The sequence below is a fragment of the Nicotiana sylvestris genome, chromosome 1 (genome assembly GCF_000393655.2).
Source record: "Nicotiana sylvestris chromosome 1, ASM39365v2, whole genome shotgun sequence".
Classification (NCBI taxonomy): Eukaryota; Viridiplantae; Streptophyta; class Magnoliopsida; order Solanales; family Solanaceae; genus Nicotiana; species Nicotiana sylvestris.
The window spans coordinates 85,569,599-85,588,238 of record NC_091057.1 but is presented as its reverse complement, the minus strand read 5'-3'; positions in this window follow the sequence as shown (position 1 = coordinate 85,588,238).

Genomic DNA, 18,640 nt, shown 5'->3' with positions numbered 1-18,640 from the left:
GAATAGATTGTGCCACTTGGTATTTCTCATTCGCAGAGCATGTTTGTATATGGAGAATGCACCTTTTGCATATGATAAAAGAGAACTTGAAGATCTATTTCTTTTGCATTTTTTTCTGCATTGCTTTTGACTAGGCAGGCCGGTTTCGGTGTTTAGCGGGAGCCCTATGGATCCGGGGCTCATTAGATAGGCCCGGAGGCTCTCGAGTACGATCTTTGACGCGAGTAGGCGGTAGAGCTTTCGTGCTTTGCCCAGTTGTTTTGTGTTCAGTCTCCGAGTCGGGATTTGACTCGAGCTTACCTGACCTTCAATCTTCTGTGCGTGCACGGGCAGATGATGATGGTTTTTATTCCTTGCCCTTGAGCATTTGTATTTAAGTATTTTGTGTTCAGTCTCCAAGTCGTGTCGCGACTCAAGCTTAATTAACCCTCAAGTTGTTTCGTGCCTGCACGGGCAGATGGCGATGGCTCTTGCATCTCGGGTCGAAGCGACCTTTTAAGTGTGTGGCCCTGAGGCTCGTTTGGCTGGCGATAATGGTACCTACGTCGTGCCCTTAGGCATGTGTAGTTAACTATTTTGGATCTGGTCTCCGAATCGAGTTATGACTCGAACTCATTTTAATCCTCATGTTTTCAATTTTCAAGCTGGCGACACTGCCTCTTACGCTGTTTGGTCATTGCAACCTTTTAGTGTGCGGTCCGGAGGCTCGTTTGGCTGGAGAAAATGGCTCTTACGCTTTTTCCCATGGACATATTGTAGGCTTTGTTTTCCTCTCGTTAAGGTATTTTTGAAATATTTTGCCTGACCCGTCGTCGGTTCGGGAAGAACCTCAATTTTAAGTCGTTAGCGGCGATGTTCGAGCACCTTAGAAGGCTTTTTTTTGTAGCTCAAAGCCTTGTGATTTGGAGCTGACATGGTCGAAGCTCGTTTGCTTGTTGAGGGAAGCCTGTTTTAATCGGTTCTTTTCTAAGTAGATTCGAAGTAATGTCCTGCAATTTTGTTAGCGACGGTCGAGCATCCCTGAGTCGCATTAATTTGGCTAGTGCAGCCGTTTTGACCATAGTCATCTGTTTTGCTGGAGCCATTTTTGATCCCGAGTGATAGTTTAGGTGTCTATACCGAGGGTATGCCCTTTCGGGATTCTTACAAATGCGACGTATAGCCTAAACTTTGGGATTGAGTTTTATACCTGTAGTAAGGTCTTACAAAATTTTCATGCCTGTTGAGGTCTTACAGTTTGTCATGCCTCTTGAGGTCTTACATTTTGTCATGCCTCTTGAGGTCTTACAGTTTTTCATGCCTGTTGAGGTCTTACAGTTTGTCATGCCTGTTGAGGTCTTACAGTTTGTCATGCCTGTTAAGGTCTTATAGTTTGTCATGCCTGTTGAGGTCTTACAGTTTGTCATGCCTATTGAGGTCTTACAATTTTTGTTGCTATGTAAAATAGAACTGGCTAGACCGAGTCTGCCCGCTCGGGGTCTTACGTCCTCGGGTTTTCTAGTATATGGCGATTGATGACAGTCTCCAAGTCATCGAGTTTGCTTAGGCTCAAAGGCCATTATTCATGAGCCCGGAGTTGCTTTTCTGGGGCCTTATGGGCTTGGAGTTCCGACCTTAGGGTCATGTAGGTACCAAATTGTTGCCACTAAGTCTCCGAGTATTTCGGGATGCATTCGGTGGAGGGAACCCTACCGTGAGCGTGTTGAAATTTCCTTTTTTGGAGTACGATATGCTAAAAGATATTCCTTTATTTCTTGGCATAAATACATGTCTCTTCATCGTTGTAAGCTCGGCTTGCACGGGCGCGGATCCTTGTACCATTTGGTCCGGTACATGATTCCCTATTGAAACTCAGTTTGCCGTTCCCCAGCCCTTCCGGGTGGTACCTTCAGGGGGAGTTGCCCTTCATCATTTGATTGCAAAATAAGGCCTGTGATCTTGTTGGATCCTTCTTAGGGGGTACGTTGCTTCGCTAAGAACCTTGCTGGCGAGACCCTCTTCGGGGTGGAAGTCCGACCGAGGGGAAAGAGCGCGGTGGGTTCTGTTAAGGACTTGGGGTCTTCGGGCAGGGTTAGCACTTCTAAACGCCCTGGCCGAGTGTTTGCATATAGATTAGTGAAAAATAACGAAGGAGGGGGGTAGTTTTTCTTTACCGCGGGATGTGCAGACGATGTTCCGAAGTTTGCTATGTTCCTACTGTTTCGGGGTGAGGAATCCAATATAGCCCTCCACCGTGTTTAATCGGTCTTGGTCGAAGATGTGGTTCTCTTACCCTTTGACTCTTTTCAAAAGTGGAGGTATTGGTGCTGACGATGCATCATGTGATGCGGAATTTCCCCTTGCCGCATATTGCTACCTGCAGATGGTTTTAATTCCATCCTTTGCATGGAATTTCATCCTTTTGGCATAGTGGGGACAACCCTATATTAAGGCAGTGCGCCCGTGTTATCTGAATAAAGCATCCGTGCCTTGCGCCTCCTTTGATGATATGGAACTCGACGTTCCGGTTTGGGCCAATCATGTTGTACTGAGAGAATGGTCTTTCTCCTTATCGTAGCGATCGCTGTTTGGAATCCGTCAAAGATACGAGAGGTGGTTGTGTTTTGACTCGGTGGTCTGAACCGCCCTATCATCCTAGGCCTGACAGCATTGATCGAGCCACCTGAACTTATGAGCACATATTTTATTTAAAATGGTCGAGTGAGGAAGAAGGTTACCAATGCGTTAATGGGAGGTCAATACAAGGTCTCGGTACCCTCTTTGCTGAATGCAAGGGCGTCCTTGGGAGTATATCCCTAGGTCTGCCTTTCTCTGGTGACGAGCATTTTTATTCTCCCTTTTATGAGTCTTTGAAGGGTGTCGCCGCTCCTCCACTATCGTGGCAATACGTCGCGACTCATTCGCTTTGCTCTTCCTAGCCGCCTTCCTTGCTCGGAACTGAACTCGAGCCTGATCGCTCAGCAGTTCTCGGCGGTGATTTTTATTGAGTAGCACTACTGTTTTCCTCCTGGGATGGCGGTTATTTTTGGCTTTATGGTCGTGCGCGTTATACAGTTCACACATCCAGTTGTGGTTCCTCTTATAGGAATTCTGCTAAATAGGCCTGGGCCACCCAATGTCTCTGGTTTTGCTGACGATGAATACGATGTCTGATATAGCGATGTTGAAATTGTATCTTGATGAGAGAGGCATCCTCACTGGCTTTGTGTCCCCGTCGAATCTGGCTCTATTAACGATTCCTCGAGGATATTGTCCTCGATTTATTCTCCGATCATTGCGAGGTAGATTGCGTCTCGGGGCGGTCCTCCTTTCTACGGCGTGCATGCGATATCTTTCTCTGTTTGTCATTGGTTGTTCTTCCAGGAGCCTGCTTTGGTATACTGAGCCCAAGGGGGCTCCTGGACGGTCATCCTCGATCCTGATTTGTGACTGGTGCCAGATATGAACATCCTACCATATCTTAGCTGGGTACCCGATAAAGTTTTGTTTCAACTGCCTTGAAATCATTGGACTTGGTTTGTTTAGGATTTGAGTGAAGAAATCTGTATCGCCCAGTAATCCGAGACCGGGGATAATCCCATTCGTTCCATTAGGGAATGAGGTACGAATTCCCGTAACATTTCATTTTCCCTTTGTTCGGCTCTGGATGTGTCGGGTTTTCTCATCGTTGCTTTGATGGCATCGGCGTGTGCCTTTATGGATGAATCTGCCGGTATGGTAAGTAGGTTTATGGGGCTGGGTGCTAGGTTATGATGCCTCATCATGGTCCCTTTCGAGAGTGTTTCCCCGAACCTCTTCAATAAGACGGGCTCGATCTCATCATCATTTGGGTCGTTGCCTTTTTCTGCACACGTATAGGCAGTGATGTGTTCGTTAGGATCTGAGGTCCCGTAATACTTAGGGAGTTCTGGCATTTTGAACTTCTTTGGAATAGGTTCCGGGGCCGCTTCATCGGTGAACGACCACTGCACAAATTTCCACGAACCTGATTCGATCCTTTTGGTAAGATCCCCAAGCATCTTTGCTATGGCAGGGTCGGCTACCGATCTGTTATTGTCTGATCTCTTGGGCACTTGTTCGGCGAGGGGAGCCGTCACAGTGCTGGGAGTCTTCGGATGGTTTTGCAACTGAGCGATAGCCAACAGCTATGCCTGTAGCATTTCAAAAAATATCGTGAAGACTAACTTCTTATACTCCTCGAGCTGGGGTTTTTTGGGCTTCCAGTTGGTCGCCATGCTGTATGTTTCCGTCGGTGTGTGAGGTTTCATCGACCCGCTGCGCGTTTCGCAAAACTGCATCCGCTAGAATCGGTCTAGGTGCGTTATCGGGGTTCTACGGGGGCTCGCCAACGGCTGGAATAGCCATATTGTTTTCGCCGTGATTTTCGAGGTAGTCATTCTCAACCCTGTTTACCGAGCCAGACATTTCGACCTGAAATCAAGAGATCTTGGACAAGAAAAAGTGTGAAAGATAACTTGCGTTTTTGTAATGAAATCAGCAAGAAAATAATCACTATTATTTTTATCCCCATAGTGGGCGCCAAACTGTTTACCGTGAAAATGGTAACAACAATTAAATTTGTAAAATGAGATTCTAAAAATACGTGATCTATTTTTATGCTAGTTGTTTAGAGCAGTTGATGCTAAGAAGATGAAGTTTAATGAAGAGATACAAGCTAAAATGGGGCAGTAATCAAACCGAGGGGCTTGCTGCCCGAGCCTCGAACTGGTCGATAAAGAAGCCTCGGGGTCGATATCCGGCTCGATCTCAAGCTATCGGGGGTAATCGGGAATGAGATAACAGTTAAGATATGATCAAATAAGGCTCTTTATGGCCTATGTCAAGCAATAAATGAAGAACAAGTATGAAACTAATAAATGCTAAGAGTGGCCTCGAGCTAGTAAGAACGAGCAAGTTAGAGAGAAGAAAGAGAGAGATATTATTGATCTTGTGGAGAATAGTTGGAGCAACATCAGCCCTTTACAAAGTAGTCTGGGTTCCCTTTATATAGGAAGGGAACCCAGTTATAGTACAACATGCACTAATTGTAAAGTATGGAGATGGGACGGATAGATGCGACACTTCGACGTAGGCTCTGGATAGGCCGGCTCTGTCAGACTGAGCCGCATGCCTTGGGAGGTTCCCCGTTTTCTCTTTTCTCAATCTTTGTCTTCTTTGAGTTGGGCCTCGATGAGCCCCGAGGGAGGGGACTCGATCGCAACTCCACGTCCTCGGGATCTCGAGTTATTCTTCCGAAGTGGCTTGATAGCGAGAAATTAAGTCCTCTGATTTCGCCGCATACAGACAGATAACTAGCTTCATGACGTAAGCATGGGCCAATGTTAGGCTGCCCAAATAGACTTAATCGATTCTAGATGCATTCTTTGGAAGCTTCCCGTGTTCGTCGGGGTTTCGATCGATGCCATCCTCGGCTGGGTATCAACAGATCTTGAGGGAAGTGATCGGCTCGAGGTCGCAAGCCTCCATGGTGACCTACTGAAGCATTTCTGTCAACGAGAAATCGGTCCTCCGATTTCACCATGCATAGTAGTCTCTGTTCTTTGATTTGGAAAGTCCCGGTGACTTTGTTCACCATGGGTTGAGAGTCACACTGGAGGACGAGTCATCGGGCGCCGTATTTGAGGTCTAATTTCAATTCTGCAATCACAGCTTCATACTCGGCCTCGTTGTTAGTCATCTCGGGGCATCGTATGGACTGGAGAATTACTTTGCCCGTAGGAACTTTGAGGACGAGTCCCGGCCCCGATCCCGAGGCATTAGAGGCGCCGTCGGTGTAGAGGACCCAGAGGTCGGTGTGTGCAGAAGAGCGGAGCGCTTCCTGCTCTACTTTAGCTAATATTTTCGCACTGAAATCAGCAACAAAATCGGCGAGCACCTGCGACTTAATGGCAATTCGCGGTTGGTATGTTATACCGTGCTCTCTTAGTTCTATGGCCTATCTAGCTAATCTACCCGATAACTCGGGTTTGTGTAGGACACCCCTTAGGGGGAGGGTTGTCACCACTTTTATGGGGTGACATTGAAAATATGGTCTAAGCTTTCGTGAAGCTACGACTAATGCCAAAGCTAGTTTTTCAAGGTGACGGTACCTTATTTCGGCATTGATTAAGGTTTTGCTGATATAGTAAATTGGAGATTGCGTAACTTCGTTTTTGCGGACCAAGACTGCACTTACAACGACTACGGAGACCGCCAGATACACAAGTAGACATTCACCTGGGTTTGCCTTGACGAGTAGGGGTGGAGAAGATAGATAAGCTTTCAGTTTTCTCAGGGCATCGACGCATTCTGCATTCCATTGCAGTCTGTGGTCTTTTCTTAGCACATTGAAGAATTTATGGCATATATCCGATGATCGGGAAATGAACCTCGACAGCGAGGCTATTCGTCTTTTTAATTTCTACACCTTTTTTTGCTGGTCAGTACCTCTGGTATTCCTTTGATGGTTCTGATCTGGTCCGGGTTGACCTCGATACCCTTTTGTGACACTAGAAAACCAAGGAACTTTCCTGAAGTTACGTCGAAGGCGCATTTTCCGAGATTCAGCTTCATCCCGCATTGCCTCAATATCTCGAAGGCCTCCTTCAGATGGCCAATGTGATCCTCTTTTTTTGTCGATTTTACTAGCATGTCATCGATGTAAACCTCCATGGTCTTACCGAGTTGTTCTTTGAACACCTTGGTGACTAACCTTTGATATGTCGCCCCTACATTCTTGAGTCCGAACGGTATTACCTTGTAGCGGTATGTTCCTCGGTGAGTGATGAAAGTGGTCTTTTCTTGATCTTCTTCAGCCATTAAGATTTGGTTGTAACCGAAATAGGCGTCCGAAAAGCTTAGTAGTTTGTGCCCTGTTATTGTGTCGATGAGCTGATCGATGTGTGGTAACGGGAAGGAATCTTTCGGGCATGCTTTGTTCAGGTTGGTGAAGTCAACACACATTCGCCATTTCCCGTTCTTCTATTTTACCATGACCACATTGGCGACCCATTAGGGGTATTTCGACTCTCTGATGGAACCATTGGCGAGTAATTTATCAACCTCCTCGCTGGCGGCCTCATTGATAGTGGCATTGAACTTTCTCCTCATTTTCCATACCAGAGGCTAAAGAGGATCAATGTTCAGCCTATGTATGGTGATATCCCTTGGGATTAATGGCATATCATAGTGGGAAAAGGCAAACAAATCGGCGTTGTTAGTTAAGAACTCACGATATTTACCTGGTTCCGAGAGGTTGTGTCCAATATATGCCTTTTTCGTGCTATCGGTATTGTCCAGTTGAACGGGATCAAGATCTTCTACGGTTGCTTTGCAAGCTTCTATGATGTCCGAGTCTTTGATGGCTTCTACTTGCGCGTCGGGTATGGTTCCCGACATGGCTGATTGCTATGCTTCCACACTTGCCCCTTTTAGTTGATTGGTGTGTGTGCAATCTTGGGCTATTTGGTAGCACTCTTGGGCGGTGCGTGGCTCGCCTCGGATGCTGAATATCCCCCATGGGGTGGGAAATTTGATTACTTGATAAAAACTTGACGGGACGGCACGCATGGCGTGTATACATGGTCGTCCTATGATGGCGTTGTAGGTTGTTTCTTGGTTCATGACATGGAATGTCGTTTCTAAGGTGACTCCTTCTGCCAGGACAGGCAGCACTATTTTCCTAGAGGTTCGTTCCACTGCATTATTAAAACCCGTTAGTGTTATGCAACGTGGTATTATTTTATCCTCGAGCCTCATCTGCATGAGAACTCATAGGTGAACAATACAGATGTCGCTTCCGTTATCCACCATTATTCTTTTTAAGTCGGTATCTGTGATGCGTAAAGTTATAACCAAAGTATCATAGTGAGGGAAAGACAAACCGTCGGTATCCGACTTATCGATGATAATACTGTCTTTAAGGTCGTCATATCGTTCATGGGCCACCATCCATTTGAGTTTATGTGTGGTGGTGAATTTCACATGGTTGATTATCGTGTCGTCGCTGCCTCCAATGATCATTTATATGGTGCGAGCTGGTGATGGTGGTGTTGGAGGTCCTTGAGGTTGATCGCGTCCACGAGCGAAGTTGGCCCGTCTTTGGTCTCTCAGCAGTTCTTTCAGGTATCCTTGGTTTAACATTCTTACCACTTTTTGTCGTAGACCTATGCACTCTTCGGTTTTGTGTCCTCTTTCCTCATGGAATTCACATAGAACGTTTGACCTCCTGGTGCTCGGATCCAACTTCATCATTTGCAGCCACTGCACCTTTGTGCCAAGCTTTTTCGGTGCGTACACCATTTCTGAAGGAGAAACACAAAAGTTTTGATCAGATAACAGTGGAGGCATATCTCTTTCATTTTGGGGAGGTGTGGTGTGTCGAGGCGTGGCGTTTGCATGTCGTGGAGGAGGTGGATTGTTTGTTTGGATATAGGGCTGGTGCCTTTCTCGGTTGAAATATGGTAGTTTATCCCTTCGACCGTCATTGCGGCGATCTTTCCTTGTCTCGGTTTGGACTGATGTTAACCACAGGAGCGGACCATTCAGGTCATCCTCGTCTTCCCTTACTTCGGCGCAATAGGCATTATGGATTTCTTCCCACGTGGTAGGGGGGTACTTCATGAGTCTACTTAGTAGTTTTTTGGTTGCTCTTGACCCGCTTCTGTTTAGCCTATTTTGAAAGGCTGCTACTGCCATCCCTTCTGACATGTTTGGTAGGCTCATCCTTATCCTGTTGAATCGGGCTAGGAAGTCCCTCGCCCGTCATTTGCCTGACAGTGAAGATATCATTGACCCTGACCTATGCCTTTTTCGCCCCCGCGTGAGCGGTGATGAACTTATCTGCCATATCTTCGAACGTTGATATCGATCGCGCTGGTAGTTGGGAATACTATGTTAATGCTCCCTCTGTCAGAGTTTTGCCGAACTTTTTCAGCAGTACAGACGACACCTGCTCCTTCGATAGATCGTTACCTTTTACTGCGGTAACATAATGGATTCAGTGATCCTCCGGGTCCGTGGTGCCATCATATATTTTCAAATATGGCGGCATTTTGAAGGTCTTCAGGATGGAATGGGGAGCTGTACCTTCGCTATATGGCTGTTCGACGAATCGGCCTACATCACGTTTTGGTAATAACTTCGAAGTGCCTGGTATCTTATCAACCCTTTCTTGATGTTCCTTCATCTGGTTGCGGAGTGTTTTGTTCTCGTTTTCCATCTCTTCCATTTTATTTAAGATGGCCGTAAGTGCATCGTTGCCTACATCAGCAACAGTGCACGTGTTACCTGTTCGTGTAGTGTCTGGCTCATCGGTAATAGCTGCGGTTTCTGGGGGTAATGTGTCTTCAATATCTCTCTGAACGGGTTTATCGAGCATGCTGCTCAAGGTGTTTGTCAACCATTCTTCTAATAGCCTTTTCATGGACGGTGGCGTCTCTCTGTCTATGGATGTTAAGGTTTCCCTCTCGCACAAGATCGTTAGATCATCGTGCGGAGGAGGTGAGATCTCTCCCTCCGGTGTAGCACTTGATGTTGCAATTTCGTTGTCTTCTCCACTAGCGTCGTTGAGGGAGTTCATGAGGTTGTTCGTGACACCTGCTATTGCCTTTAGCCTTACTTCTCCCTTTCCTGCCATTGTTGGCTTTTATGGAGCTAAAGAGTGGTGATTATTTCTTTTAAGAATCTAGATGAAAACTACGATTTCAGCTATAGAAATCCCCACAGACGGCGCCAAAATGACTCAAAAGATATAGAAACCTCTTTGGACAAATCAATCAAAAGTGAAGAGGGTAATTCTTAGCTAAGTATGATAATCTCTAGATTGGAAGATAAGTGAGGAGAAGACGAACAATAAGATTTCTTTATCGATATGAATTTGTAGAATTCTTTTTGGAAGACTTCTCATTCATAAGTAGAATTATAGTTAATATTCTCTCCAAAATCCCCCTTTTTACAAGGTTATTGTCCTTCATATATACAAGTGTCGAAACACTTCTAAGTTGTAAAAGACAAGTTACAAGGAATATTCCTAATGTCCCCTAATAGGCCTGCACTATTGCAAGGGTCGTACAGTCTCTTGTTTGCCTTAAGGTCATCTCCCATAGGACATCGAGTCAAGGAGACCCCGTCATTCGTTGTACTCGTTGTTGGTCATGATTGATCAAACTTGGACCCATACAGAGTTAGCTTAATTTGATATTAGGATTATGAACTACTTGATCGAGAGTTATAGATGAATTGTATTGTTGCTTGAAACACTTAAAGTGGCTTTTATGGGACTCTTCCTCTTGGGGATTATTGTATGGTTTAGGGTTCATTAGGATTTAAATTGAATGGTATTTCTGTTTGATTTCAAATTTTGCTAATTAGTTTATGGTTAAATTCTATCTTTCTATAGTTTTATTTGTATTCTTGTTATTTTTAATTTTATTTTCATATCATCTTATTATTAGAACGAAGGTTAAAGGATTTATTTTTACAAATTCCTTATTATTTACACCAATTTTCATATTAGAAAATTAAAAAAAATAGAAATCAAAAAACAAATTGGTAGATCCGAACTTGTTTGATGAATCTTTGGAGGATTTGGAGCTCTATTTGAAGATTTATGTGGTGAATCCGAGTTGGAATTAAATCGAAGTTTCATTTGGTGATTTGTATTTGATTTGAGCTCAAAATTGAAGAAATAAAATGAAGAACTTTGAGCTCCATTTTTAGAAATTCCAATATGAATCTTTGAAGGGTGCTTTAGGCCATAAATATTTTTTTCACTTTTTCGAATTTCTTTTACTTTTTTTTTTTTGAAATCATATGAAAATTTTCAATTTTATTTGAAGTTGAATTGCAGAATTTTTCGAAAATTTGAAAAACTCCGAAAAGCTCTTTTTCAAATTTTCACTTCATGTCACTCACAAAAATTCAAAAACATCTCTAATTAGTATTCATATCCAAGAACAACTCTAATTTTCAAATACCATTTTCACTTGAAAAGATCACTTTTTTTTGGAACTTCACAATTCTTATGTCCAAATGCCCACGAAGTTTTTTTGAATCTGAAAGGTGAAGAAAATATGGCTTCCAAATTAAGGTAGCTATTGTTAGGGTTTGAAGCTTGGAAGAAGAAATTTGAAAATGGGTTTCGAATTTTTGGTGATGATTTGGAGATTGATTATTAGGGTTTGTTCATGGAGTTGTAGGGAACATGTGTCTCAAATTTAATGATGATTTAAGGTGTTTTTGGTTGGATTTGGAGTTGAAGAATGAATAATGAAGAATGAAGAAGATTGCTAAATTTTCAGATTTTTGTAAAAATATCTCAAATTCGTCCACTTTGCACTAGTGGTTACCTTGTTCTAGTAAATAATTTTCTACCTAAATTTTAAATATATCCTTTTCGTTTGTTTTCTTTCCTTTCTTTTCTTGTTTATTCTAGCTAGTTTACGTATTAGTTCATATTTAGTCATTAACAAGTTTTTGTGTGCTCTCTTTTAGTTCGTGCTTATTTTATTTGTGCTTTTCTTTTTAGTTTTGTTATTAATTTCTTGTTTCCATTATTCATTAGTTATTTTAGCTTCTTTGTTTAGTCCTATAAACTCCATTCTCACCCCGAAGTTAGAAGAACCACTTGAAAGTCCCTTGATTGAGTCTGACATCAATTTTAAATATTCATTCAAGCGTGAAAAAGTCTTGAGCGGTGAGATTTTTTGAGTGTGTGCTTAAAGTCCAAGTGCACAAGAGTAATAAATGATAGTAAATATTGAGTACAATCTTTGAGGGATACACTAAGAGAGTAAATTAGAGAGATCCTTTTACTTTTAATTTATTTTCTTTGTCGTAAGTAATATATCGTTAAATATTAGAAATACTACAACTTCAAGGGAGGGGATCCTTAATGAGACCATCTTGGAGGCTTTACAAGCTATGATTATAAAAATTGATAACATATAATAAGTGGTCAACTCTCATGACAATTTCTTTAACCAATGGTAAGACTTGACACCTAACCGAACAAAGGAGTGTGAACTAGTTCAATACAATAAACTAGTTCTACTCTAAGTGTACGCCACATTAAAAGCTAATCAATCAACGACAAGTTGCTAACAATGAAGTGCCAAGATGAGGTCTACTTTCACAATATAGACAAGTAATAATTATGCCATAAAAATAACCTTTTAGCCCACAATAATCGCAAAATGTCTTTGACGATGATTTGGATTATGGCGAGTAATATTATGAACCCGTTAAAGTCTAACCTAGAAGGAATGGACAATGAGCCTTTAGAGAGAGAAATGAAAGGCATGCTAGGGATTATCAAGGTAGAAACATGAATAATTACTTATTATTATGGTTATGATGAAAATTTTGGTAACAAAGAACACGATAGAATGTGGAGAGATGAAGAAGACAGGGGTCTTAACAATATCAAGACTTCACTTCCTACTTTCAAAAGAGTAGTGATCCTGTAACGACCCAATCGGTCTTTTTGCTTTATAGATCTATGTTCCCATGTTTAAGACTTCCCATACGTGCATTTATTATTTATGAATTGCAGAGATGATTGGTTTGATTTTGGAAGGGGTTGGATTGAATTCAGAGCACTTAGTTTCATAATAGAGTCCTAAGGTGGATATGTTTGACTTGAGTCAAAGCTTTGAGTAAATGATCGCAATATCAGGATTTGAAGGTTGCAATAGGTTTGTATAATAATTTTGGACTTGTGCGTATATTCGGATCGGGATTCGAGTAGACCGAGAGCATTTCAACGCTTATTGTTGAAAGTTGGAATTTTGAAGGTTTTAGAATCTCCTAAGTTTGAGTTGAAGTAGATTTTGGTATTATCGATATCTGTTTGAGATTTCGTTCCTTGGAATAGGTTCGTATTGTGATTTATGACTTGTGCATAAAATTTATTGTCATTCCGAGTTGTCTAAGTATGTTTTGCCGCGTTCGGAGTTGGTTGAAATGAGTTTGAAGCTTTGAAGTTGATTAATGAAGTTTTGAGGTACGATTCTTGGTTCAGGTGTTGTTTTATGTGTTCTGAAGCTTCGAGTAAGTCTGTAGTATGTTTATGGACTTGTTAGTGCATTTAGAGGGTGTCGCGATTGGCTCGGGTGTGTCTCGGACCACCCGGAGCATGTTTGAACTTGCTGAAATCGCTGGTGTGCTGGTGTGCTTCACGATCGTGAAGAAGGCTGATGGAGGGCCCTAAAGTTTAATCTTTGTCAACGCGGCGAAGGACCTGGTCCTCCTTCGTTAACGCGTAGGCCTGATCGCGAACGCGAAAAATATTGGGAGTAGGATGGGCTGAAAGGCAGAAGTTCTTTTCAAACACCGCTGGTGGAACGCGAATGCAAATGGCATGGTCAGTTGGGAATCGCGAATGCGACCATGACGTCGTGAACACGAAGGGTTCTTGGGCAACTGGGAAAAATTGGCCTTCGCAATTGCGAGGCATTTTCCGCAATCGCGAAGAAGAGCGTGCCTGAGTAGATTTGATTTTAATACAGGATTGGCTCATTTTCTCTCATTTTCACTTGGGTTAGCCGGTTTTGAGAGCTCTTTTGAGAGTATTTTCATCAAGCATTACAAGAAAAGTAAATTCTACCAATTTTTTAGTTAAATACATGGATTATGGGTAGATTTTAACATGAAAATTAGTAAAAACTATGGAATTTGGTTAGAAACCTAGGGTTTGGTAGAAATGAAATTTGATCATGAAATTTATTATGGAATTGAGAATACATTATATATTTGAGTTTGTTAGGTCATAGGTAACATTTATATTTAAATTTTTTTGAAATTTGGGCATGTGGGCCCGGGGCTGACTTTTATGGACTTTCCAAGTTTGGTTGGAAAATTAGCTTAATAGTTAAATTATGAACTTTTGTGCATATATTGATTAGTTTCAGATTGCTCAAAGTCGTTTGGGGATTTCTAGTGAGGTTAAGAGCTGGATAGTGAACTTGGAAGTGAGGTAAGTCTCTTGCCTAGTCTTGTAATAGGGAATTCTCCCATTAGGTGAATTAATTATTGTGTGTTACTTGTTGTGGGAGCTATGTGCACACGAGGTGATGAGAGTCCATATGTAGCTATATTCATATTATGCCCGGGTAGACTTAGTTTCACATCATGCCTTAAACGAATTATTTGTATTCACCTTATTTATTGATCTTCCTTAATTTATGACTGGGTTTGTGGTTAGAACAAAATATCGAGTGAGTCTCTTACTTGAAAAATTATGGAATAATTGTTGTACAATAAATTCGTGTTCTCTCAACTCGCATATATCTTCGTTAGTGAAATAGTTTCTCCATTCTAATGGGATCAGACAGTTCGCTTCGGCATTATGGTAATATTATTTTTATAGGATTGGACTATTCACCTCGGCAATATGATACACTACTCATATAGGATCGGGTTATTCGCCTCGGCAGTACTATGTATCACTATTCCTATGGGATCAGGCCGGACGCCTCAGCAGACTCGTGCTTAATACTTGAGATTTGATTTGGTTTTGATATCAACTGAGTTCGTGCCTTCGAGGTTGATTAAGACATTTTAGTGACTTTATATAGATCCATGTTAGGAAATTTACTATTAATGTTTTATCTGTTTTATTGCTATTTGTTGTACATTCCTCCATGTCTACTTTATGTATGTTATTACTGTTTGACCACTAGTAAGTGTTATGCCGACCCCTCATTACTACTTTTTTGAGGTTAGACTAGATAGTTATTGGGTGTGCGATGTTTTACATACTCACGCTACACTTCTGCACTAATTGTGCATGTACTTAGACAAGTACTTCCAGTGGTCACACGGGCGTGTAGGCGCACTTTCACAGAGACTTAGTGGTGAGCTGCTTGCCTTGTTTCGATCTACAGCATCGGAGTCTCCCTCTACCTTATTTACTATTTCTGTCTATTCTACTTCAGATAGTACTTGTAGTAGTTTTGTATATTTCCTAGATTGCTGATGCACTTGTGGCATCGGATTTTGGGAGTTACTTGTGTTTATGCACTGATGTACTTATTATTACTATCATCGTAGTTTATTTATTATTCACACTTGATATTTTTGAGAAAGAAGTATGAACGATTCCATGAGATTTTACTTTTATTCGGTATATTTAAGGAAATTTCTGTTTTTTTAAAAGTTAAAAAAGGAATAATTAAATTGGTGATTCACCTATGGGCTTGCCTAACAGCGGCCAGGGGCGGCTCAACAAGATTTGAGGCGTAAAGCGAAAATTTAATTGGAGGCCTTTGTTGAAACAAGACCTTCGTATATATTTTTATTTAAAATCTATTTTTTCTAGCTTTTTGAGATGTAAAGTTATTAATAATTTCTTTCACAAACCATTTAATCACTCTTAGGATATTCTTGATCTTAGGAAATAAAACTAGATTCAAAATGTTGATAACTTGATATCGAAATAATTATTTGATTTTTCAATATACTTGTTGTAATGCTTGAAACCTGCAGAGGAAAAAAATTTAGAATGTGAAATAAAGAGTATACAATAGTATACTGCAGCTCTTGTTTTTAATGAAAAAAATAATCTTTTTTTTTTACAAAACATTATAGCTTATCGAAAACTTGAAATTTTGCAGAAATCAAGAAAGAAAATATAAAAGTGTAGTACACGTTATCTGATGAGAAATATAAAAAATGAGATTTGGACAATTAGAGATATTAAAATAGGGACTCTAAAAGTTTATTACACGTTTTCTAGTGAGAAATATAAAAAAGAGAAAGATAATGTAAGTATTTCACTAATGATGTCATTTGTAAAATGTAAATACACAATTTTATATTCCGAATAAGGGTTATAGGGAAGTAATTCTCTTTCTTCATTTTTTGCTCAAACAATTATATCAATAACAAACTAAAAGTTGTCTTTACTTTTATAAAAAGATTTTACTTTTCTATTTTTAATACTCAATATTTTTTAAAAATATTAACTTATAAATCTATTATTGATAAAAGTTGGGCTCCACCTCCAAGGATTGTGGTGGGATGGATACCATTTAACCTACTTTAATAAGATATTTCGGGTTTGATCCCTATGGATGATATCATGTTAGAATGCGCTTCAATAGAAATTCAAATTAGCCGGGTGTAACGATTCGACCGGTCGTTTTGAGCTTTTGCACTTCACTCACCACTTCTCGGGCATGACTAACCCCGTGTGATGTATTATGACTATGTAAATCATCGGTTTTGGTTTTCAGGGTAATCGGAATGAATTTGGAACCCTCATTGGCCTTGTGTTCCTATCGACTCTGGCTCTGTTGATGAGTCCTAGAGGATCCTGTCCTCGGTCTATCTTTCGATCATTGTGAGGTGGGTAGCGCCTCGGGGCGTTCCTTATGTCCTCGATGTATGGCTGATACCTTTCCTTGTTTGGCTTTGGTTCCTTCATCGGGAGCCTGCTTGGGTATACTGAGCCTGAGAGGGCTCCCAGTTGGTCATCTTCGGCCCTGATCTTCGACTGGTATCGGTTGTGGACGTCCGACTAGGTCACGGCGGGATACTCGATCAAATTTTGTTTCAACTATTTTGAGGCCATCGAAGTTCATTCATTCAGACCTTGAGTGAAAGCCTGCACTGCCCAGTCGTGGGAGACTGGTGGTAGCTCCATCCGTTCCATTTGGAAGCGAGACACGAACTCTCGCAGCATTTTGTTCTCTCTCTACTTGATTTTGAACATGTCGAATTTCCTCGTTGCTACTTTGATGGCACCAACATGTGCTTTTATGAAGGAGTCTGCTAGCATGGAAAACGAATCTACGGAGTTACGAGATAGGTTGTGATACCACATCATGGCCCCCTTCGAGAGTGTCTCCTCGAACTTCTTTAGTAAGACGGACTCGATCTCATCATCATTTATATCGTTGTCCTTCACTACACAAGTGTAGTCAGTAACGTGCTCGTTGGGGTCTGAGGTCCCGTTGTACTTTGGGAGTTCTGGAATTCTAAACTTCTTTGGAATGGGTTTCGGGGCCGCTTCCTCAGGGAACGACCTTCTTATGAACTTCTTCGAATCCATACCTTCTTATGAACTTCTCGCCTGACTCGTTCTTTTTGGTGAGGTCCTCGAGCATTTTTACGATGGCGGGATCGGTCATCGACCCATTATTGATCGATCTCTCCTGTGCCTATTCGGTCGGAAGAGTTGTCCTTGGTGTTACCATGCTGGAGGTTTTCTAGTGACTTTGCAGCTGAGCAATAGCTAGTTGTTGTACCTGCAACATTTCAAAAATAACATGAAGGCTAACCGCGCGCTCTTCCCTATTCGGGGTTTTTTGAGTTTCTTGTGGATCCCCTTGGCGCACGCCCTTATCGGTATGCGAGCTTATATCGACCCGTTGACGTCGCGTGAGATTGCGTCCATAGGGACTAGTTCTGATGCGTTCCCAAGGTTTTTTAGTGGCACATCAATAGCCATTTTGACCTGAAATCAAATATCTTGGACGAGGAAAAACTTGAAAGATAACTTGCGTTGTGTGACGAAACCAGCAAGAAAATAATCACTATTATTTTTAGCCCCACAGTGGTCACCAAACTGTTTACCGTAAAAATGGTATTAACAATTAAATTTATTGATGGGACTCTAAAAATAAGTGATCTATTTTTATGCTAGTTTGTTAAGCAGTTGATGTTGTGTGTGAAGTTTAGAAACGAAATAAAGTTAAGGAGAGAACTATAATCAAACTGATGGGTCGATAATCGGGGCTTCGAGCTTGTCGATTCTTGGCCTCGAGGTCTATCCCAGGGCTCGGCTACGAGCTATTGAGGATAATAGGGGTAGGGCTAACAGTTATATTAAAATCAATGAATGTTTTTTATGGTCAATGATAAGCTGTCATGCCCCAACCTTGGGAGCGCAACCGACACTCAATCGAGTGAACCCAACTAAGCAAGCCTTATTAAACATTTTCTACCCAACTCAATATGATTAAGGAAACCATGCTTTCGCTTATTTGAACAATAGAAAAGATTGTACATTCAACATTGTTAGTTTATTTTATATCACAACCTTAAACCATGGTTAAGTTTCCAAGATTTCATACGGTTACAATTTAGAGAAAACAAGAGTTTAGAATTACAACATAGTCTAGGGACCCATCCAACACCCGTATATAACACACACAAACTTCTACGAAGCCTCTAATTTGTACAAAAGATAGTTATGATAACGTCGGCAACAAGGCTCTGGCTATACCTCAAAAGTGGAAATTTTAGAACAAAAGGTGTACAACATAAACCCTGAAGGAAAGGGGATCACCAAGACTTCTGAGAGGAGAATACTCCACTACCTGCGATCGGCACTGTCCACTATAGAACTACCTACATTCATTTAAAAATGTAGCGCCCCCGGCAAAAGGGACGTTAGTACCATGGAATAGTACTAGTATGTATAACTAAACACCATCTTATTAGAAAGAACTATCATACAATAACAAAGAAATCACAAGGGACAATCAAAAGCTTTAACCGAACACCACATCATCAAATAAAAGAATGATATATCTTTCACATAATTTCCATAGCTTTAGTTTGGGCATTTAATACTGTTTATCATCATTTACAATACCACCGCTTTCTTGAGCGGAGTCCGATCACGACTCGATCG